This window comes from Notamacropus eugenii, chromosome 2 (genome assembly GCF_028372415.1).
Source record: "Notamacropus eugenii isolate mMacEug1 chromosome 2, mMacEug1.pri_v2, whole genome shotgun sequence".
Taxonomy (NCBI): Eukaryota; Metazoa; Chordata; class Mammalia; order Diprotodontia; family Macropodidae; genus Notamacropus; species Notamacropus eugenii.
The window spans coordinates 382,857,746-382,883,970 of record NC_092873.1 but is presented as its reverse complement, the minus strand read 5'-3'; the positions used below and the strand labels follow the sequence as shown (position 1 = coordinate 382,883,970).

Below are 26,225 nucleotides of genomic sequence, written 5' to 3'. Positions count from 1 at the left end.
AATTTCAAACTCCAGAATATATTCCACACCCTGAGCTCAGCTCTGAGAGGTCATTTAATATTATGTTCCTTCTTTCCACTAAGAATGGAACTGGACTTGAGCTGAGTGGCCCTGCTTCTTCCAGGTAGGCTAAAACTCACGAATTTCAACCCCTTTCTTTCCAGCGAAGATGAAACCTGACTAGGACACAGAGGTGACTGATGATGAGCCAGAATCATTCAACACCAGGATCCCAATACTGTGTAATAATCCCCATGTACACACTTGATGGGATACAATATAGGGATGGAAGAAAGTAAGCAACCTTGTGAAACCCCCTAGAATAAGAACAACCCCCTGCTGAGTGTCAGGGATCATCACCACTCCTAGTCAGGGATCTTTCCCCAGTCCTAACATTCATACACACAAAAAGGTCTCCTCTTAAAAGTGATGTTAATGTATAGAGACATACTCACCAGGCTGGTCTGCTGCCCTGGCACAAGATAGAGCTATGGCAGTCTACGTGTGGAAAGGAGAGAAGGCTGGAGAAGGAGTTATAGCAACAGAACAGTCTGAGCTCATCTCCCCCTGGCACTATCATTTTAATTTCACCTTTCAGAAAAATGACTCTGTGAAGGAGGGGGTATCTGGGACATCTCTGAAGAAAGAATCATCTTCTCCCCTGTGAAAATCACTTTCAGTAGTGACTAGTAATCAGTTACAATTCCTAAAGGAATAATGGGAAACAGATGGAAGAAGAAACTTTCTGCACCTGTGCTCACAGTGATTCAAAGTCACTTTAGCTCCCAAGGATCAACTCATCTAAAGTGCTGTGGGGCACTTCCTCATCAGGAGTTGAGAGTCTATGCCTCATAAAGGAAGTGTATTGAGTGGCCCTCAAACTGGGTTTTCTTGAGATAAGGTTGCTGGTCATGTGTAGAGTGTAAATTCAGCCCAGCAAAGTCTTATATGAACTGAAGCAAAGTAAGCAAAACCAGAAGAACATTGTACGCAGAAACAGTAATACTGTAAGGATGATCAACTGTGAAAGACTTAGGTACTTTGCTGAAAATAATGGCCCGAGACAATTCCAAAGGACCCATGAAGAAAAACATTATCCACCTCCAGAGAAAGAACTAATGAACACTGAATGCAAACTGAAGCATACTTCCTTTTTTTTATTTTCTGTATGTTTTATTTTGCACCATAACTAATACGGAAGTATATTTTGCAGTCTTGACATGTATAATTGATAACATATTGCTTGTGTTCTCAAGGGATAGGGAAGGGGTAAGTGGAAGGAGAGGATGTAGCACTGAATTTTTTTTTAATGAATGTTAAAACTGTTTAAATCTTATTTGAAAATATTTCATGAAATAAATAAAAATATATTTTAAAAAGGTAAAAATCAATTCATCCCAGCCTCCAAGTGCCAAGTGCCTAATCCTTTTCAGACACTCAGATTTTGAAACTATGATAGCCTCGCCCTCATGGTTTTAATCAGTCATCATGGTATTCTAACATCTGTTGAACCCTATCACTTGATCAGTCACCATCCCCTGGTGGAAATATTTCCAATTCTCTTTCCCTTAATGTTCATGCTTCAGAGTCATTTGTTTTGGAAAGGAAAAAAGTTCCTATGTCTCTCTCTGTATTCTCATCTCTATACATCTTAGTACCAATGTCTCTACAATCCACATCATTTTCTGCCCCCTCACCAATATGTATCCACTGGAATCCTCATCTGATTTTTAATCTCTCCTTGATATTAGATCTCTTCACCCTCTTCTATGATCTTGGGATGTCAGATACCTGCCCTTCTCCAGAAAATGCTGCATTCTTGGAAGGTCTCTCTAGGTTTGTGACCTCTGTTTCTTGTCCTTCTAAAGCAGCAGCCAAGAAAGAAGAGTAGGCATGCTCCAATTTCTGCTCTCTTACGTCCACATCTTGTCCACCTTTTTCACCTTTACCAGAACCTTTTATTCTAGTAATAGAAGCTATATTTCTTCTGTATTGACAGTTGAGGGCAGGGGGCCAACAACAAGGAGAAAGGACCAGGCAGCTGGACCTATGCATAGTTGAGGGAAGAATTGTGTCCATCTCCCTGTTGGACTATGCTGAATGGAACTGAGGACCATAGCTCTCTTTTGTCCTTCACCAATCACCCCCATGCAGTATCCTGTTCACAGGGCTGGTCCTTGAAGGGGCTGAGATGTTGTTTGACTTTGCCTCCTGAACTGTAACATGCTTACTGTCTCAGGAAGTTGAATCAGAAATTACATCTGAGCTCCAAAGGGTCTGTGGGGAAATGGCTTCCTGAGTTCCTGACTTAACAACAGGGTTTTTGTGGTGACCATGGAGGTCAATTATAACAGTATCTTTCACAATGTTTTAGCATTGGAAGTTATATTCTTTTAATTTCTTGCTAATAGTAAATATATTAATTGCATTTTATGTCCAGGAGGGCCTCATTTCATTCTATCCCCAGATCCTGAATAATGACTGTCCTATATTAGCCTGGTCCAGGATCCTACCTTCAAGGTTCCCTCCCTCTCTTAGGGAGAGTTGGATTCCCTAGTCCATCTTCAACAGTCAACTCCAATCTTCATGTCAATCTCCTTCTTTGTCAAGGAAATCAGTATCCAGCTCATATTCTTCCTCTATTCTTGCTCTCATATTTGGAGATCTCAATATTTATGCCCATACTACCTGGAATATCCAAATCCCTTAGACCACAAACCTCCTAAACCCTAGGAACCACCAACTAAATTCTTCTTCAGCCATACATAGGGATGATTACACTCTTAATTTCATCATTACCCATAAATGATTCCACCAAATGGTCCAGAACTCTCAAGTTCTTCATTTTAGTCTCAACGTTCTACATTCTACATTTTTTTTTTCTGGTTCACTCCTCATAAATGTAGTCATCATTACACTGTGACTTCCAGACACCCTTACCTTTCCTTGCTGTTGTCTTTCTTCCTTCTCTTCGAAGTCTTTTTTGTTGTTGTTCATTCATTTTTGTTTGTTTGTTTTTATAAGGTTTAAATTTATTTTTTTTAACTTTCAACATTCAATTCTACAAAATTTTGAGTTCCAAATTTTCTCCCCATCTTTCCCCTGCCCAGCCCCAAGATGGCGTATGTTCTGATTTCCCCTTCACCCAGTCTTCCCTCCGTTTTATCATCATCCCCTCTTGTCCCCATCCCCTTTATTTCCTTGAAAGTAAAGATAGATTTCTATATCCCATTGCCTGTATATCTTATTTCCCAGGTGCATGTAAAAACAATTTTTGACATTTGTTTTTAAAATGTTGAGTTACAAATACTCTCCCTTCTTCTCTCCCTGCCAATTCCCATTGAGAGGGCAAGCAATTCAATATAGGTTATCCATGTGTAGTTATGCAAAAGACCTTCATAATAGTCATGTTGTAAAAGATTAATTATATTTCCCTCCAACATATCCCACCTGCCAAATATTCTGTTTTCTATTTTGATCCTGTCCCTTTTCTAAAGTATTTGCTTCTGACTACCTCTTCCCCCAATCTGCCTGCCTTTCTATCATCCCCCCCATCCCCTGTAGCAGAGAGCACCCTGATACATCCAAGATGGCCTTCTAGCACAGGCTCTTAGATCTGTTTTTCTAAGAGGAAAGCAACTTTTGGGGGATCAACAATCTTCTTCAATCACATATACCAGTAGACAAAATATAAGCAGGGAAATAATGACCAACAGACAGGGCTTCCAACTGTCTGATCGTTATATACGTGCATAGTTACCAGAGAGAAGCACCATCACATATACATATATATACGCACAAGCATATAAACACATATATTTGCATGTGTGTATATGTATATGTAATATTTTTGTAATGTGTATATACATATATGTGTATATGTGTGTGCATGTATATGTGTATATATTTATACATATATACATATACATGCATATACATATGTATATACACACATATATACATGTGTGTATGTATATACACATATATATATATACATCCATACATCCATATATTTATATATAGTTTTCAAATCCAGAGGGAATGACCCTTGTGACCCACTACCTCATTAGCAATTAACAAAAGGTATGGGCCTTCTTACAAAATAAGCCTCCCCTAATCAAGCTCCCCTTAATGTGCTCCACCTGAGGCTTATTAATGGGGGGGATCTTTAACTCTTATATAACAAGCCTTCCATAATCAAGCAACTCTCATTAACATTACACCCCCTTGCCCTCTACTTTCCTGTAGGGTAAGATACCCAATTGAATGTGTATGTTATTCCCTGTGTAAGCCAAATCTGATGAAAGTAAGGTTCACTCATTCTTTCTCACCTCTCCTTTCTTCCCCTTCATTGTGAAACTTTTTTCTTACCTCTTGTATGTGACATAATTTACCTCATTCTATCTCTCCTTTTCTCCTTTTCCCAATATATTCTTCTCTCTCTCCTTAATTTTTTTAGATATCATTTCTTCATATGTGTCCTGTGCCCTCTGTGTGGATATATATATATATATACACATATATATATACATATATATGTATGTATGTATGTATATGTAAACAGTTCAACTTTAGTAAGTCTCTTATGATTTAACTTTCCTGTTTACCTTTTCATGCTTCTCTTGATTCTTGTATTTGAAAGTCAAATTTTCTATTCAGCCCTAGTCTTTTCCTTAAGAATTCTTGAAAGCCCTCTATTTCATTGAAATTCCATTTTTTCCCCTGAAGGATTATCCTCAATTTTGCTGAGTGGGTGATCCTTGGTTTTAATTCTAGGAAAATTATATTCCAAGTCCTTCAATCCCCTAATGTAAAAGCTACTAGATCTTGTGTTATCCTAATTGTATTTCCACAATACTAGAATTGTTTGTGGCTGCATTCAATATTTTCTCTTTCACCTGGAAACTCTGGAATTTAGCCACAATATTCTTAGTTGTTTTCCTTTTAGGATCTCTTTCCAGAGGTGATTGGTTGACTTTCAGTTTCTATTTTACCTTCAGCTTCGAGGTTATCAGGAAGTTTTCCATGATAATTTCTTGAAAGATGATGTCTAGGCTATTTTTTTTAATCACGGCTTTCAGGTAGTCCAACAATTTTTAAATGATCTCTTCTGGATCTATTGTTCAGGTCATTTGTTTTTCCAATGAGATACTTCATATTGTCTTCTATTTTTCCATTCTTTTGATTCTGTTTTATAATTTCTTGACTTCTCATACATTCATTAGCTTCCATTTGTTCCATTCAAGTTTTGAAGGAATCATTTTCTTCAGTGAGCTTTTGGACCTCCTTTTCCATTTTCCTCATTCTGCTTTTTAAGGCATTTTTCTCCTCATTGGCTTGTAGGACTTCTTTTGTCATTTGGGTTTGTCTATTTTTTTAAGGTAGTATTTTCTTCAATATTTTGTGGGTCTCCTTTAGCAAGTTGTTGACTTGATTTTTATGATTTTCTTGCATCACTCTCATTTCTCTTACCATTTCTTCCTCTTCTTCCCTTGCTTGATTTTCAAAATCCTTTTTGAGCTCCTCCATGGCCTATGACCAATTTATATTCCTCTTGGAGGCTTTTGATGTAGAAGCTTTGACTCTGCTGTCTTCCTCTGGTTACATGCTTTGATCTTCCTTGTCATCAAAGTAAGATTCTGTAGTCTGAGTTCTTTTATGACATTTACTCATCTTCCCAGCCAAACACTTGACTTGCTAACTCTGTATCAAGGTAAAGCTTTGCTTCCAGTGGGACTGGGAGCAGGAGTGGGTTGATTGTCCCAGGCTTCAGGGAGTTTGTATCAGTCACTGGATCCCCAACAATCTGTAGTCATAGTACTCTGGAAGCAGCTTCTACCTCTGCCACTGCTGCCACTGCTGCCACTGCTGCTGCTCCTGCTACTGCTCTTCCACTGCCACTGCAGGACTTAGCCAGACCATGCACTCTTCTTTCACCCAGGTGCCCCAGAGTTTTCACACTGACGTATTGGCATTTGTGGGTTGAGAAATCTGGAATGTGTCATGGCTACCAATGATTCAGTCCCCTAACGTCTGCTGTGGCCCATCTGTGCTGGTGTAGCCCATGTTGGACTGTGTTTCACTCCCCACCAGATATGAAAGACCCTTCCTCTCAATTTTCCAAGTTCTCTTAGACTGGGGATTTGTTTCACTCTGTCATTTGATGGATTCTATAGCTCTAGAATTTGTTTAGAGTCATTTTTGCAGGGTTTTGCAGGGCTTTCAGGGTGAGCTCAGGAAAGGAAGTTCCTGCTTTTATTCCACCATCCTGGCTCAGACGTCTTCACAGTCTTGACTTACTACTTCAACCAAACACTGTCACTTACCTTTGGCTCCTTTTCTCCTTATTCATTTCTTGAAAAAATATAATCTTGAGTCATCTCTACCATCAGTCTAATTGTAAACTGCTTTTTTTTGCTTTTTTTTTAACAAGTCATGGGGAGCAGAGCCAAGATGGCATAGTAGAAGGATGGACCTGTAAAAGCTCTCCCCACCACAGCCTATAAAATACTTGTAAAATGAATCTAAACAAATGCTAGAGCAGCAAAAGCCATAAAACAACAGAGTAAGAGATTCCCAGCCCAAGGCAGCCTGGAAGGTCGACAGGAAAGGTCTATTGCACCAGGCACAGAGCTCAGCCCAGCCTTGTCTGCAGGGACAGGATCAGAGCAGGTCTCATGGGGCAGAATCACAGGGAGCAGCTGTGGTTCCCAGATTACTCAACCCACAAATGCCAAAGACAGCTTCAAAGGCCAGTGAGTAAGCTCTATTACCTGGGGGATCCAGCAACTCATCTGGGTCTCAGCTCTGAATAGCAGTCCTGGGGTGAAGAGGAGCACTGACCAGTGGAGGTTCTGTACAAGGAATCCTACTCACAGAGCCTGGGCAGAAGAGTGCTTATGGTTACTCCCAGACCAAAGTGCAGGCCAGGAGAGGCATAAACTCCTCTCCTTTGATTGTGTCACCTTGGTGGAATAGAGAACTTAGAGGTGCCTAGAGTATACCCTCCTCTTGACAAAGGACTCAAAAGTCAACTAATTGGCTTGGAAAATGTCCAAAAAGAGGAAAAAATAAAACTGTAGAAGGTTACTTTATTGGTGAACAAGTATTTTCTTCCATCCTTTCAGATGAGGAAGAACAATGCATGCCATCAGAGGAAGATCAAGTAAGAGAGGTGGAGGAAAAACTGGGAAGAGAAATGAGAGTGAAGCAAGAAAATCATGAAGAGTCAAAAGCTTGCTAAAGGAGACCCCAAAAAATGCTTGAGAAAATAACACCTTTAAAAATAGAGTAACTCAACTGGCAAAAGAAGTCCAAAAAGAAAATGCCCTGATATTTTAGAACCAGAGGATAAAATAAATATTGAAAGAATCCTTTGAACACCTCCTGAAAGGGACCTGAAAAGAAAAACTCCTAGGAACATTGTAGCCACATTCCAGAGTTCCGAGGTCAAGGAGAAAATATTGCAAGCAGCCAGAAAGAAACAATTCGAGTATTGTGGAAATACAATCAGGATAACATAAGATCTAGCAACTTCTACATTAAGAGATCAAAGGGCTTAGAATATGATATTCTAGGAGTCAAAGGAACTAGGATTAAAACGAAGAATCACCTACCGAGCAAAACTGAGTGTAATATTTCAGGGGAAAAAATGGTCATTCAATGAAATAGAGGATTTTCAAGCACTCTTGATGAAAAGTCCAGAGTTGAATAGAAAATTTGACTTTTAAACACAAGAATCAAGAGAAGGTAAACAAGAAACAAAAATTATAAGAGACTTATTAAAGTTGAACTATTTATATTCCTGCATGGAAACATAATATTTGTAACTCTTGAAATTTTCTCAGTATTTGAGTAGTTGGAGGGATTATACACATGTAAATATAGACAGAGGGCACAGGATAAGTTGAATAGGAAGGGATGATATCTAAAAAAATAAGATTAAGGTGTGATAGGGGAATATATTGGGAGGAGAAAGGGAGAAATAGAATGGGGCAAATTATATCTCATAAAAGATGCAAGAAAAAGCTTTCTCAATGGAGGAGAAAGTGGGGAGGTGAGAGGGGGAAAAGCTTACTCTCATCACATTTGGCTTAAAGAGGGAATAACACACACACTCAATTTGGTATGAAAATTTATATTACACTACAGGAAAGTAGGGGAGAAGAGGACAAATAGGGTGAGAGGATGATAGAAGGGAAGGCAAATGGGAAAAGAGAGTAATTAGAAGTAAACATGTATAGGGAGGGACAAGGTCAAAAGAGAGAATAGAATAAATGGGGGGCAGGATAGGATGGAGGGAAATATAGTTAGGCTCATACAACATGACTATTATGGAAGTCTTTTGCAAAACTACACATATAAAACCTGTACTGAATTGCTTGCCTTCTCAGTGGGGATAGGTGTGGAGGGAGGAAGGGAGAGAAGTTGGAGTTCAAAGTATTAGGAATGAATGTTGAGAAATATTTTTGCATACGACTGCAAAATAAGAAATACAGGTAATGGGGTATAGAAATCTACGTTGTCCTACAAGAAAGGAGAGAAGATGGGGATAAGGGAAGGAAGGGGTGTGATAGAAGAGAGGGCATCTTGAGGGAAAGGGTAATCTGAATGCAAGATGTTATGGGGTGGGGGAGGGGACAGATGGGGAGAAAATTTGAAACTCAAAATTTTGTGGAAATGAATGTTGAAAACTAAAAATTAAAAGATATTTAAAATTTAAAAAAAAACAAAACAAAACAAAACCACAGGCTAACTCCTCAACACCTCTTTACGTGAATTTTCTCTGTATCCTAGACCCCAATATGCAGAAAGTAAGACCTAGATTACAGTGTATGTACCTTAAAGTTTTTTCTTGGTGTATGAGTTGCTCTGTGGCAACACTTGTCACCACCCCACATGGCAAAGAGTGAGTTTTCAGAAAATAAAATAATCATTATGGAAAGGTAACTAAGAATCACATCTAAGAGTACACAAGCTGTTTGTAAAAAGTCAGGCTGAACTTTTTTTGAAACTCAGAGAGAATTAACTGGGTGAACATTCTCCACCTCACTTAATCTTTACTTTAATTCTTATCCTTACTTAAACTCTCTCCTAATAATGATATTTACAAATTTTAAAATTTCCAATGTTCTTTCAATATATTTTCTGATTTGAGCATCACAACTAAACTGTGAAGTAAATACTGTATATATTATTACCTCCATTTTCCTCATGTGAAAATTGAGGAGTATGGTAGTAAAATGATTCGACCATAGCAATGCAGTTAATGTAAGAGACGAGACAGAATCCAGGTCTTTCTGACTTCAAAATCAGCACCTATTCTGCTACCCTACACCTCCTCATTATATATGGTACCATTTATTCTGGCATTAAAACCTCCCTCCAATTCTCACAGTTGACATCCTAGAATACTTTCTTTGTATACACACTGTCATCACAAAAATCCATGCACAAATATGAAAAACATCCAGACAAAGGAATAGCACCTAGACAAAGGATATGGCCACATCATTTCATGATGTGATTATGAGTTTGTAGTTGTGAAATGTTAAAATTATATGGTTTTGTGGGTAAACTCTCACCAGCTGATCACTTTCTGAATAACTACCTGGACAGCTCTATTCTTCAGACTATAAACCATGGGATTCAGCAAGGGGTAATAATGGTATCAGTAACTGTTATCAACTTGTCTTTAACTGATGTCACCCTGGATGAGGTTCTCAGGTATTCAAAGGATGCACAGCCTTAGTGAACTACAACCACTGTCATGTGGGAGATACAACAGGTAAAAAAAGTCTTTCATTTTCCCTCAGCTGATGGAATCTTCAAGATGGTGCTAACAATGAAACCACAGGAAACACAGATGAAAATAAATGGGCACATTTATGTGAGCACAATGACACATGAACTCAAAGACACTACAGATAAATATGAACAGCTCATTGACATAAGGGACACAAAGGCAAGGTGAACAACACAAGAAATGTCACAAAAATAGTGGTTGATTTTATTAGAGTTACAGAAGGGCAAGCTGAAGACCACGGTTGTGACTACCATTGAAATCAGAAAATCAGTCATATGCTGACTAGTATTTTGCATGTCTACCAGTTCATGAGGATGGAGTAGCATAAAGGGTAGCAGATGGCAGCATAGTGATCATAACTCATGAAAACCAACAAGAGGTAGTTGGTGGCTGCAAAGCTGTACTGACAATGCATTTTGTTTATTATTAATGTAATTTTGCTTCTTAATGGAAGATATTTCCCATCCATTAGTAGATCCATATGACCAGCTTAATTCACATGGAAGCCTGAGTCACATGAGTTGTATTACATGGAACAGGAAGCCGTGAAGCAGAACAAGTGGAACAGGAAGGGAAGGAGCTAGAGCAGAGGTGAGAGGAAGTTAGAGATCAAACAGACCTGGGAAAGGCAGCAACCAATATGAATGGGAGAGTTTGTTTGTGATTTATTTAAGGAAGCTGGTTTGTGGGAAGCCTGACAGAGGGAAGGCTTGGGGATGGTAGTGCTCCCTGCATTGTTCTTGTGTATTGATTTCTTGGTTACTATGATGAATCTGGCTTTCAGGTGTTGGAATTCAGCTTTCTGGTATCTGAATAAATGTTTTGTTTCTGTCTTCCATGTGGAGAGTCTGTTGTTCTTTGTGATTCAGGATTGCACAAGCATATTCACAGCTGTCATGGGTGCTGTGAATATTATGTTGGTGCTACAGAAACCAAGGAAGAAGGACATGTGAACAGCACAGCTAGTAAAGGAGATTGTCCTGAGCAAAGAGAGAAGATTGGTGAGCATCTTTGACAGGATAACAAATGTATAGAAGGTCTCAGGCACAGAGAGAGCACCTAGGAAGAAGTACATGGGGGCATGGAGACTATGTTCCAGGATAATAATGGTGACAATGATGATATTCTCAATCAGGATGACAAGATAAAGGAAAAGGAAGATGACAAAGAGCAAAAGCTGCATTTCTTGGAGTTTGGAAAAGCCCAGCAAGAGGAATTCTGAGACTGTGGTTATGTTCTCAGGAAGCTGTCCTCAGGAAATGACCTGCAGAGAGGAGCAAGGGTGAAAAAGGCTGCTGAATTCTATAGACTGAGGAACCTGGAGAACATTTATTCTGAATTATCTAGGAGAGTTTTAATATATTGGGTTTGGTTTGTTCAACAAATACTGAAATAAAATAAAAGAAATGTGAGGAGAAGATTTAGAAGGAGTAATCATTAGTAGTAAGATATAGATATATTTAAGTGAAAAGTTTAAGGCCCCTAAAAATGTGCATCTGACTATTTCCACTTAGAACAGCTACTTAAGGTTTTATGTGTTGGATTTACTGAAACTTTGGAGGACTTCCCCAAGAAGATAAGGAATATTTGACCTTAAATTTTTCACAAGCCTTCAAAAGAGCTTAGTTGATATGGGAGTTCGTGTGGTTTTGATGAAGGGACTTTCTTCCAGTTATGGAGCCTCATTGAGACTTAGAGGCTAGAGTGAGATACAAGCAGATGAGGAGGTAGGCTAGAGTTTGAAAGGAGAGAAATTGGATGCATAGCAAAGGAGGGGGACTAAGAGCTAATATCCTGCAGGTCAGACCAGGAGATAGGCACCTGGTAACAGAAGGGGAAACTGAAATACAGTCAGGAGCTATTCTTCTTTCCCTGCTTTCCCAAAGCCCATTGGTAACGTAAGCTTCAAGCCCCCATCACAGCTTTTCATATCGTCTTTGCTTATATTTTAATTGCTTGTTACTGCTAACAAATTCCATGACTATTATTACATATAATAAATTACATGACTATTAACTATTGTTGCGGTCTGTAAATTTGTGCCATTATATGGAGAGACAAAAAGCTAGTATATGGAAAAAAGAGATTTCTTCCTTCTTGTAATGGAATGGAGGGCCAAGACAACCAGTGGGTTGATAAGATGGCATTGCCACATGAAAGATGCTGGGAGACCTGCTTGTCAGAGCCTGGAATGTTATAGGCCTGGTCTTCAGAGAGTGGAGCCAGAGCAATTATGTAGCAATAAGAATAAAGTCTAAGATTTCCCACCACCACCCCCACAACTTTGGTGTCTTAACCTGACTCAGACATGTCAGGAAGTGATAACTTCTTCATAAAACTGAGCTGCTCTAGGCTATCTACTTTCCACGTCATTGCTCTCTTCAGGGGTAGTTCTACATCCTTCATAATCACATCTGATACTGTAGTGTTATATGACACTAGTAGTACAGTAGCTCCTCCATACTTGATAATGAACTCTGTGGTTTTTAATATCTACATATGTTTGCATATATGTATGTATTTGTATATGTTGTCATCTTGCAACATTTTTTTCTTCTCCATTTTGCTGCTTTAGTCTTAAATGCATTCAGGATTATTTTGCTTAGTTGGGTCTCTTGCCAAGTTTTTTTCAAACAGGCTTTACTCTCCATAGTTTCTATTTTATAGAACAATCCTGTTCATAATTTTCCATTATCCTTCTGTGTTAGACCAGTTGATATTCCAAGCCAGTGATGTCCCTGTCTGTCATATCATGACAAAGAAAGTATTTGTTCCCTAATATGATTTTCCAGTTTCTTTGTTCAACTTGTAGCAATTCTAGTACTTTGTTTAACCTTCAACATAAAGGTATTTTAATAAATTTCCTTTTCTATTTCTCTATTATCTTTCTTACTGTCAATACCTTGCTTAACAAATCAGGTTGGAATTTTGGACAATTTGCCCAAATGGCTATAAAACTGTTCACAACCTTTAACCCAGCAATACCTCTACTGGGCCTGTACCCCATGGAAATCAAATTAAAAGTAAAAGAATCTGTATGTTCAAAAAAAAAATTATAGTAACTCTTTTTTGTGATGGCAAAGAACTGGAAACTTAGAGGAAACCCATCAATTGGGGAATGGCTGAAAAAATTATGGTATATGGTTGTGAAAGAATACTATTGTGCTATGAGAAATGATGAAGGGAATGGTTTTTGGAAAAGAAAAGAGAAACCTGGGAAAACTTCTATGAATTGATCCAAAATGAAGTAAGCAATATTATAAAAATATAGAAATAGTTTATTGTGTAAGACTTAGTAACCTTGATCAATACAATGAGCCACCAGTGCTTTAAGGACTCAAGATATAAAATTCTATCTACCTTCAGATGGATAGCTGATGGACCCAGAGTATACATTGAAGCAATAAGCAATTTTCCCTCTTTTTTTTCAAGAACATGGCAAACAGGGGGTAGGGAAGGGTTGATCTCAGATGACAGAGTGAAAGCGCAGACTCACCTGAGCTTCAAGGGTTATATTCCAAAGAGATAATAAAAATGGGAAAAGATCTGACGTACAAAAATATAGCAGCTGTCTTTTTGGTGGCCAACAAATGGAAATCAAGGGAATGTCCATCAATTGGTGAATGGGTGAACAAGTTGTGGTATATGAATGTAATGGAATACTATTGTGCTATAAGAAATGATGAACAGGAAGACTTCGGAGAGACCTGGAAGGACTTATATGAACTGATGCTGGGTCAAATGAGCAGAATCAGGAGAACATTGTACACAGTAACAGTCACAGTGTACGAAGACTGTTTCCAATAGACTTAGCCCTTCACAGCAATGTAAGGACCTAAAACATTTCCAAAGGACACTTGAGGACAAACACCATTCACATCTAGAGAAAAGAATTATGGAATCAGAACACAGAATGGAATAGACTATTTTCTCTTGTATTATGTTTTGTTTTGGTTGGGTTTCTCCCATTCTTTTTAATTCTTCTATGCAACATGACTAATGTGAAAATGTGCTTAATAAGAATGTATGTGTAGAACCCATATAAGATTGAATGCCATTTCTGGGAGGGAATGAGAAAGGAAGGGGATAAAATTTAAGACTCATGGAAGTGATTGTTGAAACTGAAAACAAATAAATTAATTTATAAAAAAGAGAGAAATGATGAAGGGAATGGTTTTGGGAAAAGAAAAAAAAAACCTGGGGAGATTTCTATGAATTGATCAAAAATGAAGTAAGCAATATTATATAAATAATAAAAATAATTAGTTGTGCAAGACTTAGTAACCTTGATCAATACAATATTCTTCCATAACTTCTCCTGACTCATGATGTAAAATTCTTTCCACCTTCAGATAGAGAGCTGAAGGACTCAGAGCACACATTGAAGTAATTTCTCCCTTTTTTTTCAAGAACATGAGAAACAAAGGAGGGTGGATCAAGATGGTGGAGTGAAAGCTCAGACTCACCTGAGTTCTTCCACAAACTCCTTCAGACACCTCTAAAAAATGAATCTGAACAAATTTTAGAGTTAAAGAATCCACTAGGAAACAACTTGTTGCAGATTTCCAGCCCAGGACAGTCTGGAAGATCAACAGGAAGAATCAGTTGCACGGGGTTGGGAAGGGCAAAGATCATAGGCTGCATCAGCACAGACTTGACCACAGGCATAGTGGAGCAGGAATGGGCCTAGGTGCACTGAATCAGAAACAGCAGTGTGAATTCACAAGCCTCTCAGTGCAGGATGGGAGTCCAACAGAACTGAGTGAGACAGAAGCACAGGGCCCTCAGTAACAGCAGTAGTCACTCCTGGGGTGATCAGCCCATGGACTAAATGTTTGAAAGTTGCCTTTCTTGAACTTCTAGGAGCCAAGATAGCAGAGTAAACTAAGTACTCTCATGCTCCTCTTGTTGACCTCGAAAAACTCAGATAATATTGCCCAAGGAAAAGTTGTGGAATAGTGGAGTCAACAGAAGTGGTAAACAGTCTTTTAGCTCTGGAGTCTAGGGAGACCACCAGGAAGCATCCTTCTTGCTGTGGCTGAAGGGGAACAATGCAGGACCAGAAGCCTTCCAGAAAGAACCACCAAAGTTGACCTGAACCAACAGAAGAGTCTGAGTCCCAGGGGAGTGAAGGTGCTAAGCACCAACACCAGGACCCCAGGAGTGTGATAGTGCAGCCAGGGAAATTGGGCAGACACCAGGCCAGAGGGAATTCACCAGTTGTTGAGTCTGCCTGTGCTCTAGTTCAGACCTAGGGGAGAAGGAGACCTCTCAAGTCAGACTACCCCTTCTGCACACCTCAAATCAGGAGCTTCAGTGTAACCCAGGGGAAAATCAGAAAGACTTCACCTGGCCTTGACCTTGGCACACACCAGCCAGTTTAGCACCAGGTAAGCTGCAGTATTATATAGCTTCCAGCTGAAAGAACCAGAGACCACAACACACAAAGCTCGAAACCAAATTCCAAACTCCCAAAATAAGAAACATGGGACACAACCTCTTGTGTCCCAGAAGCAGGGATCTGCTGTAAAAAGGCAATGACAATGAGCAAGAAGCAAATCAGAAAAGGAAAGACCATAGAATCTTGCTACAGGGAAGATCAAAAATTAATTCAGAACAGGACAGCATTGACACTGTACTCACATCTGAAAACTCAAAAGGGAACATGAACTGGTCTCAGGCTCAAAGAACATTCTTGGAAGAGCTCAAGAAGGACTTTAAAAGCCAAATTAGAGAGATGGAAGAAAAATTGGCCAATGATTTTAAAATTACAATTGACAAAATGAAAAAAAGAATTCCCTAAAGAGAATAGCTCCTTAAAAAGTAAAATTCACCAAAAGAATAAGGAGGTACAAAACTCAACTGAAATAATTGGACAAACTGAGAAAAAAGTTTAACAATTAACTGAAGAAAACAATTTGGTAAAAATTAGAATTGGGCAACTAGAATCTGAGGACTCAATGAGGCACCAAGAATCAGTCGAACAAAAGCTAATATAGAATAAACTGTAAAATATCTCATTAGAAAAACCACTGACCTGGAAAATAAATCCAGGAGAGAAAATCTAAGAATTATTGGTCTATCGGAAAGCCATAATAAAGAAAATAATCTAGAAAATATCTTCCAAGAAATCATCAAGAAAAATTGCCCTGAAGTCCTAGATCCAGAGGGCAAAATAATCATAGAAAGAATTCACTGATCACCTCCAGAAAGAGATCCCAAATTGAAAACACCAAGGCTTATTGTTACCTAATGCCAGAACTATCAGGTCAAGGAGAAAATACTGCAAGCAGCCAGAAAGAAACAATTCAAATATTGAGGAGCTACAATTAGGATCACACAGGACCTTGCAGCTTCTACATTAAAAGATCAGAGGGATTGGAATATGATATGTTGTAAGGCAAAGGAGCTTTGACTACAATCAAGGATCAATTACCCAGCAAAACTGAGCATAACCTTTCAGGCAAGGAGATGGACATTCAATGAAATAAGGGATTTCCAGACTTTCCTGAGGAAAAGGAGAAAGCTCAATAGAAATACAAGAGTCATGAGAAGCATAAAAAGGTAAACGGGGAAAATGTTATTGAATATGGGTGAACTGTTTGCTTTCCTATATGGGAGGATGATGCTTGTTAATCCTGAGAATTGTATATTTATTACTTCATTTAAAAGGGATATACATTGAGGGTATAAATTAACTGATGTGAAGATAAAAAAATATAATTAAAGGGTGTGAAGAAATTATAATGGGAGAAGAGGAAAGGAGGAGGCAGAAAAAAGTAAATTACATCACATGAAGAGGTACAAAAACATATTATAGTAGAGGGAAAGAAGGGAGGAAGATGAGTATTGTTTGAGCTTTACACTCATCGGATTTGGTTCAAGGAGGGAACAACATTCTTAGTTAAGCATAGAAATCTAATTTGCCCTACAGGGAGAAGGAGAGAAAAGGGGAAAGGAAAGGGATGGTTAGAAGGGAGGGAAGAAGTAGTAAGGGAAAATGGGGGGGGGGCTGATAGAAGAAAGGGAAGACTGAGGGAAGTAGTGGTCAAAAGTAAAACTCTTGAGGAGGGAAAGGGAGAAGGGAGAAATAAAGCATAACGGGGAGGGGGATTGCATATACAGAAAGACAGAGATAATAATTATAACTTTGAATGTGAATGGGATGGACACTCCCAAAAAACGGAGATAGATAAAACAGATTAAAAACCATAATCCTACAATATGTTATTTACAAGAAACACATTTGAAACAGGGGGATATACAAAGGAAAAAGGTAAAAGGCTGGAATAGAATACATTATGCTTCAGATGACATAAAACAAAATCACAGGGGTAGCAATCCTAATCTCAGACAAAGTAAAAGCAAAAAAAAAAATAGATTTGATCAAAAGAGATAAGGAAAAAAAGTATATCCCACTAAAAGGAATCGTCAAAAATGAATTACTATCATTTCTAAACATATATGCATCAAGTAGTATAGCATCCAAATTCTTAGAGGAGGTCAGAGAAATACAGGAAGTAGTAGACTACAAAACTATACTAGTGGGGGAACTCAATCTCCTGCTCTCTGAACTTGATAAATCTAACCTCAAAAAAAACAAGAATGAAGATAAGGAGGTGAATAAAATTCTATGTAAGGTAGATATGATAGATCTCTGGAGAAAATTGCATGGGGATAGAAAAGAATATATTATTTTCTCAGGAGTACATGGCACATATACAAAAATTGACCATGTACTAGGGCATAAAAACCTTACAACCCACTGCAGAAAGGAAGAGATAGCCAATGAGTCCTTTTCAAATCATGATGCAATGCATCCTTTTCAGATCATGATCCAATAAAATTATATGTAATAAATCGGTATGGGAAGATAGACCCAAAATTAATTGGAAACTAAATAATATAATCATAAAGAATGAGTAGGTCAAACAATGAGTCATAGAAACAATCAATGATTTCATTCAAGAAATGACAATAATGAAACAACCTACCAAAACTTATGGGATGCCACTAAAGCAGTTCTTAAGGAAGATTTATATCTCTGCATGTTTACATGAATAAAACAGAGAAAAAGAAGGTCAATGAATTGGGCATGCAACTGAAAAAGCACAAATTGAAAATCCCCAATTATATAACAAATTAGAAATATTGAAAACCAAAGGAGAGGTTAATGAAATTGACACTAAGAAAACTATTGAATTAATAAATAAAAGTAAGAGATGTTTTTATTAACAAAAACAATAAAATTGATAAACCTTTGATCAATTTGATTAAAAACAAGACAGAAGAAAACCAAATTAACAGCATAAAAAATGAAAAGGGTGAACTCACCTCCAATGAAGAGGAAATTAAAAATAATAATTAAAAATTACTATGCCCAACTGTATGCCTATAAATTTAATAATCTTAGTGAAATGGATGAATATTTACAAAAATGGAAACTTACCAGATTAACAGAAGAGGAAGTAAAATACTTAAATAACCCCATCTCAGATAAAGAATTTGAACAAGCCAACAATGAACTCCCTAGGAAAAAATCTCCAGGGCCAGATGGTTTTACAAGGGAATTCTATCAAGTATTTAAAGAACAGTTAATTCCAATACTATATAAACTATTTGGGAAAAAACGGCAAAGAAGGAGTTTTACCAAATTCTTTAATGATACCAATATTGTGTTGATGCCTAAACTGGGAAGAGTCAAAAAACAGAGAAAGAAAATTATAAACCAATTTCCCTAATGAATGTAGAAGCAAAAATTTTTAATAAGGTACTAGCAAAAAGATTACACCAACTTATCAAGAGAATAATATACTCTGATAAGGTAAGATTTATACCAGGAATGCAGGACTGGTTGAATATTAGGAAAACAATCAGCATTATTGATCATCCAAGCAACAAAACTAACAGAAACCATATAATTATCTTAATAGATGCATAAAAAGCTTTTAAAAAAATACAGTACTCATTCCTATTGAATATGTTGGAGAGCATAGGAATAAATGGAGCTTTCCTCAAAATAAAAAGTAATATCTACCTAAAATCATCAGCAAGCATTATATGCAATGAGGATAAGCTAGATGCATTTCCAATAAGATCAAGGGTGAGACAATGATATACATTTTCACCAGTGTTATTCAGTATGGTACTAGAAATGATAGCTTTAGCAAAAAGAGAAGAAAAAGAAATTGAAGAAATTAGAATAGTCAAGGAATAAACTAAGTTATCACTCTTTGCAGATGATATGATGATATACTTAAAGAATCAAGTAAAAAAACTACTGAATAATAAACAACTTTGGTAAAGTTGCATGACACAAATGAAACTATCATAAATCATTCACATTTCTATACATTACTAATAAAGTCCAACAGCAAGAGATAGAGTCTACTTGCCAAAATAAACGCAGGGACTACATAAACACAATTACAAAACACTTTTCATACAAATAAAATCAGAACTAAATAACTGAAAAAACAGCAGTTTCAAGTGGGTAGGCTGGGTTAATATAATAAAAATGATAATTCTACCTAAATTAATTTACTTATTCAGTGCCATACCAATCAAACTACCAAAAATTATTTTCTAGAGCTAGAAAAATGAATGTCAAAATTCCTTTGGAAGAATAAAATGTCCAGAATATCAAGGGAATTAATGAAAAGAAATGCTAGGGAAGGTGGCCTAGCCTTACCAGATCTCAAATTGTATTATAACGCAGCAATCATCAAAACCACTTGATACTGGCTACGAAACAGAAATTTAGATCATTGGAATAGGTTAAGTTCACAAGACACAGTAGACAATGATTATAGCAGCCTCCTGTTTGATAAATCCCAGGACCCTACCTTCTGGGAAAAGAACTCACTATTTGACAAAAACTGCTGGGAAAACTGGAAAATAGTGTAACAGAAACTGGGGATATATCGATGCCTGACACTATATACTAGAATAAAATCCAAAAGGCTATATGACTTGCGCATAAAGACAGATACTATAAACAAATTAGGGGAGGAAACAATAGTTTACTTGTCAGATTTATGGAGAATGGAGAAATTTACGAGGAAAAAAAGACAGAGAACATTATGAAATGCAAAATGGATAATTTTAGTTATAGTAAATTGAAAAGTTTTGGCACAAACAAACCCATTGTAACCATGAGTAGAAGGGAAGCAGAAAACAAGGAAAGAATTTTTGCAACTGTGATAAAGGCCTCATTTCTAAAATATACAGAGAACTGAGTCAAATGTACAAGAATACAAGGCATTCCTCAATTGATAAATGGTCAAAGGATATGAACAGGTAGTTTTCAGAGGAAGAAATTAAAGCTATTTGTAGTTATAATCACTATTGATTAAAGAGATGCAAATCAAAACAATTCTGAGGTACCACATCACATCTATCAGATCGGCTAACAGGACAAAACAGGAAGATGTTAAATGCTGGAGAAGATGTGGGAGAGTTGGAACACTAATTCGTTATTGGTGGAGCTGTGGGCTGATCCAGCCATTCTGGAGGGCAGTTTAGATCTATGCCCAAAGGGCTACAAAAATATGAATACCCTTGGACCCACCAATATCGCTTTCTAGGACTATATCCCCAAGAGATCATAAAAATGGGAAAGAGTCCCACATGTACAAAAGTACTTATAACAGTACTCTTTGTGGTGGCCAAAAACTGGAAATCAAGGGGATGCCCATCAATTGGGAAATGGCTGAATAAATTATGATATGTGAATGTAATGGAATACTACTGCACTATAAGGAATGTTGAACAGGAAAACTTCAGAGAGGCCTGGAAAGACTTATATGATCTGATGTTGAGTGAAAGGAGCAGAACCAGGAGAACTTTGTGCACAGCAACGACCACTGTATGCGAGAGGTTTTTCTGGTAGACTTGGAACTTTATTGCAATGCAAAGACTTAAAAAAAATTTCCAATGATCTTTTAAGGCAAAATGCCTTCCACATCCAGAGAAAGAACTATGAAATTCAATAGAAGAGTGTAGCAGATCATTTTCTTTTGTATTACGCTTAGGTTTGTTATATGATTTCTCCCATTCATTTTAATTCTTATATACAGCACGACTATGGTGAAAATGTATTTAATAGGAATGTATGTGTAGAACCTATATAAAATTGTATGCTGTCTCGGAGAGGGTGGGGAAAGGTAGGGGGGAGGGAGGGAGGAGAAAAAAATCTAAGTTTTATGGCCGTGATTGTAGAACACTGAAAATAAATAAAATTAATATAAAAAAATTAGCTATCTATTAGGAAACAGAGGTACTGTAAACCAATAGGGGGGAGGGTTGGGGGAGGCAGCTATAGTAAATTTATCTTCTCCACATCCTAAAGCAACAACAAAAATAAGTAATAATTTCAGGGAATATAAACAAAGGATCCAGACCCAAAGGGAGATTGAACAATGAAATTCCAAATCATGAGTGAGTGAAATAATAAGTCACAGAAACAATTAATTTGATGAAAGGAAATGATAATGTTAAAAAAATACCAATATTTCTGGGATATAGTTAAATGAATCCTCAGTGGGGAAATCATATCCCTGACAACCATACCTTAACAGAATAGAAAAAAAGATGATTAATTAACTGAATATGCTTTTAAAAACCAGAAAGTCAACAAATAAACAAAACTAAAATAAGCACAAAAGGGAAAATATTAAAAATTTGAACTGAAATGGATAAATTTAAAATGAAAAAATAACCCACAGAAATGGCAAATAATACCAAGTACTCGTTCATTGAAGGGACCAATAAAGTGAACAAACCTTTAGCAAATCTGATTTAAAAGGACAAAAAAATCAAATTAACAAAATAGCAAATGATATCTGTGAAAGCACAACAAAGCCAGAAGAAATAAAAAGAATAATCAGGTTATATCATTTATGGCTATATGCTAAAAAAGCAAAGAACACAAAATAGAGGGATATCTTCAAAAAGATAAAATACCCAAACTAATAGAAAACAAAATACAGGTCTTAACCTAAGGAAAAGAAAATAGAATTATCTCTAAAGGTATTACTAAAGAGAGTAGGGTGGGAGGAAATTTTTGACCTAATGATATCACATGAGAATTTTATCAACTTTAAAAAATAATTAATTTCCATACTGATGCAAATTATTTTCAAAAATTTAGAAAATAAGCTTCCAGAGAGGAATAAAACACAGAAAGATAATTATAGATCAATACCCTTAATGATCGTCATTTTTAAAAAATTCAATACAATTCTGGTAAATAGATTAAAAGGAGTTATCCTACAAAGTATTCATTATAACAAAATTGGGCTTATATCAGATATTCAAGGATCATCATTAGGAAAACAATCAAGATAATTAGCCAGATCAAAAACAAAATTATTATAAACTATATGATTATCTCAATAGATACAGAAAAAAAACCTTTTGCAAAGTACAACATTCATTTATGACAAAAATACTACAAAGCCTAATCATAGAAGGACCTTTGTCATATCCTAAAGAGTATTCATCTAAAGCCAAAAGGAAGAATCATATGCAATGGAGATACATTAGAATATTTTTCAATAAATATGAGAACAAAGCAAGAACCCACTTTCTCACAACTGAAACAGTTCTGGAAATTGCTAGCAATGGAAATAAGAGGAAGAAATTCAAGGCATAAAGATATGTAAAAAGAAGATTTTAAAGTATCTCTACATACTGACAATATGATAATAGACTTGGAAGATTTTAGAGATTCAGCAAAGATACTGTTGAGATAACTAATATATTCATCAAAGTTGCAGATTACAAAATAAACAATCAAAAATCAACTCCACAATGCAAGCAAGATTAGAAGAAAAACCGAAAAATGGAAAGCAATCTTTACAGCAAGTGGCTTGGCTAAAGGTTTCATTTCTCAAATGCACAGAAAACTGAGTCAAATTTATGAGAATTCAAGCTATTCTGCAATTGATAAATGATTAAGGGACATATGGAGGCAGTTTTCAGATGAAGAAATCAAAGCTATCTATGAAGAACTGCTCTAAATCAATTTTGATCAGAGAAATGCAAATTAAAACAACTCTGATGTACCACAATATGCCTGTCAGATTGACAAATAGGACAAAAAAAGAAAATGAAAAATATTGGAGAAGATGGAACACTAATACACTGTTGGTGAAGTTGTGAACTAATTCAACTATTCTGGACAGCAATTTAGAGCTATGCCCAAAAGTCTATAAAACTGTGCATATCTTTTGATCCAGCAATACCTCTACTGCATCTGTATCACAAAGAGATCATAAAAAGGGGAAAGGACCTACATGTGCAAAAATGTTTATGGTAGCCCTTTTTGTGGCACCAAAATATTGGAAAATGAAGAGATGCCCATCAATTAAGGAATGGCTGAACAAGCTGTGGCATATAAATGTAATGGAATACAATTGTGCCATAAGAAATGAAGAACAGGAAGATTTCAGAAAAAAAAACCTGGAAAGATTTGTACAAACCAATGCAAAGTGAGATGGGTAGAACCAGTACAACATTGTACACAGTATCAGAAACATTGTGTGATGATCAACTCTTCTCAGCAGCACAATGATCCAAGACAAGTACAAAGGATTCACAAAGGAAAATGCTGTCAGCATCCAAATTACAACTGATGGACTCTAAATGCAGAGCAAAGCCTATTTTCTCACTTACTTTATTCTTTTTGTGTTTTTTTCTTTTTATCTGTTTCTTATTTCATAACTTTGACTAACATGAAAATATGCTTTAGACGATAGGCACATTGGTGTATTGATGGTGAAACTATTAATTGATACAACCATTTATAATTATTCAAATAAGGTGACTGAAATGTTTATACCCTGTTAATTACTTTTTCATATCTCTCTCTCTTCTCCTACAAACTATGCCCTAATTTACAAACATTCTCTGTTGCTATTATTTTAATTACAGTATCTTATGACGTGAGTGAGGCTATTACCTCCATCCTTAAAAACATCACTTGAGGAAGAGCCTCAGATAAATGATTACACATTTCAGATTAAGTAACTAGAATCAGAGACATTTTTGCTGAAGACAGTTATAGGATGCTCATTAATTAGTATTAACATGAGATCTTCTCCTAAGTGATTATGGTCACATATCTGTGAATTAGGACCTCTATCTCTCTTCCAATGATTGCCTATTAATCCTTAGTCAGGCTTGGAGTGATTTATGTTGATTATTGGTGACTATTTTTACATTACGTTGGCACTTGAACATACTTTTACCCAATGAAAGAAACACTCGAAATACAAGTAAAATGGGGCATTTGACACTTTAAATAGAAACAAAAGAAAGAATGACTAGTCACTGATACCATTTCTGAAGTGGGAACATTTATGTGTAGGTTAATTAAATTTGTAGAGAAGTAAGCCTCTCTTCACAAACACCCTACACTCACCAATGCCTTGTGGTCATTTGCTTTATCAAGATGAGAAGCATCCCAGTTACTTCTTTCCTGAGTCTAGCTCAGACTTCATTATTGTTGAACTGTTTTCACTTGTGTCTGATTCTCCATGACCCCATTAGGGTTTTCTTTATAAAGATACTGGAATAATTTTCCAGTGCCTTCTTCAGCTCATTTTACAGATGAGGAGCCTAAAGGAAACAAGATTTGGGTCACATACCTAAGAAGTGTCTCAAACTGGATTTGTACTCAGGTCTTCCTGATTGCAGAGCTAGTGGTCTATCCACTGCATCACCTAGCAACCCCAGGGAAGAGAAATTATGGTGTAATCTGGAATAGTGATAGGAGTTGTGGAAATGGAATTTTAGGTCCCCAGTAGTCAGATGAAAAACTGAAAGATTCTAGGGTCACTGAATATCAGTATGAAAGGGGAGAGAGTTGGAAAATACCGTGTCATAAGCATGGAAACATATATAGTCCAGATATTAGTTACTATATATACTATAGTATATTAGTACTATATATTATAGTATATTATTAGTTACTATATATAGTATATATGTATATATATATATATATATATGAAACAAGATGTAACTGACTAAACAAAAACCAAAGAAAGTGCCCACAAGTATCAGGATGGCCTTGGCAGCTCTGATCTCAGGAGAGGCTCTGGGAGAGAATTTGGTGCTGTGAATGTGAAGGACTCTTTGGTGGTGTCTTTTCATGACAACCATGCTGTAAGTGTTGGCACATACTGTAAGCACACACCACATAGCTTCATAAATGGATGTCCATATTCTAATTTTTAAAAGGCCTGTAGCATAAATATAAAAAGCATAGAAGTCAAGTCTTCATCTGTTCCTGATAATTGTGTGGTTTCTTGGTGCAGTCACAGAAACAGGCACAGCTATATGTGTCAACAGACTGAAAATCCAGCAGAGGAACGAAGAGGGGATGACACATTTAGTAGCTCTTGCTTTGAGCCATCCACACATGAGATAGTCTGTACCAAGGGTGATGGCCTGGAAGGTACTCAATAAGCAATTGCTACAAAGACAAAGGCCCTGGAAAACTCTTCCTATGTATATGATAATTTTACATTCAATATCATCGAAAGCATTTATCATTCCTAAACTTGTAATTATGTGGGGTATTCCTATGGAGAGCAGAAACATGACATTGAGGAGGGACAAGTGGGTGAGAATCAGGTCTATGGGTTTCTTCTGGTAGCTAGTGATGAAACTGAATATGTAAAAGTAAAGGAGGAATGTAGTGCCTAGGACTCCAACTATAATTTCACTGAGTAAGATAATTCCAAGGCTTTCTCCACTGGGTAACATTTCTGAGATGTCTCGAGTGGAAGAGTTTCAGTCAGATTCAGAGACCTGATAAGAAACAAAAGAAGATTGTCCTTATTAATGATCAGTGGATCCCATTGCATATACACTAACCTCATCTTCTAAATCACATCTTCACAGGATCACAAGATGAGAACTTAATGGGACCTAGAAGGTCATCTGGTGTAGCATTTTAGAGAATCTCTCCAAAGAAGGAGAAACTATGGGGGAGAGAAAAACAGGTGAATGAAAACGTACTCCCTTGTGACTGTGAAAGTGAAAACTGTGTTGGAAAATATGGAACAGAAAGAAAAGGCCAAGAACTCATAGAGAACCTTCCTGCTGAGAAATCATGAATACTTTCTGTAAAATAAATGAAAATCTCTAGTCAAATTAAGTACCAAATAATATTGAGCATCTGAAAATAAAATATAATATATGTCTGAATATATATGTACATGTGCACATATGTGTGTAGGTGTATATATGTATATACATATATACATACATACACACATATACATGTACGTACAGCCTGAGAGTATGGTTTGATGACCTTGAAAGGAAATGTACAAGGTGAAAGGTGGGGTGGAAAAGATATATTAGGGAAGAAAGTGGAGACATGGTTGATGCACTTATTTTTTCACAT

At 36.7% G+C, this 26,225-nt stretch overlaps 1 long non-coding RNA gene and 1 pseudogene across 1 annotated transcript in view; both read right to left on the bottom strand.

Annotated features, from left to right (window-relative positions):
- Nucleotides 1–26,225, bottom strand: part of LOC140528982 (uncharacterized) — a 206,795-nt gene that overhangs the window by 61,034 nt on the left and 119,536 nt on the right. The gene's annotated exons all lie outside the window — the stretch shown is intronic.
- Nucleotides 9,748–26,225, bottom strand: part of LOC140530456 (olfactory receptor 10R2-like) — a 34,237-nt pseudogene continuing 17,759 nt past the window's right edge.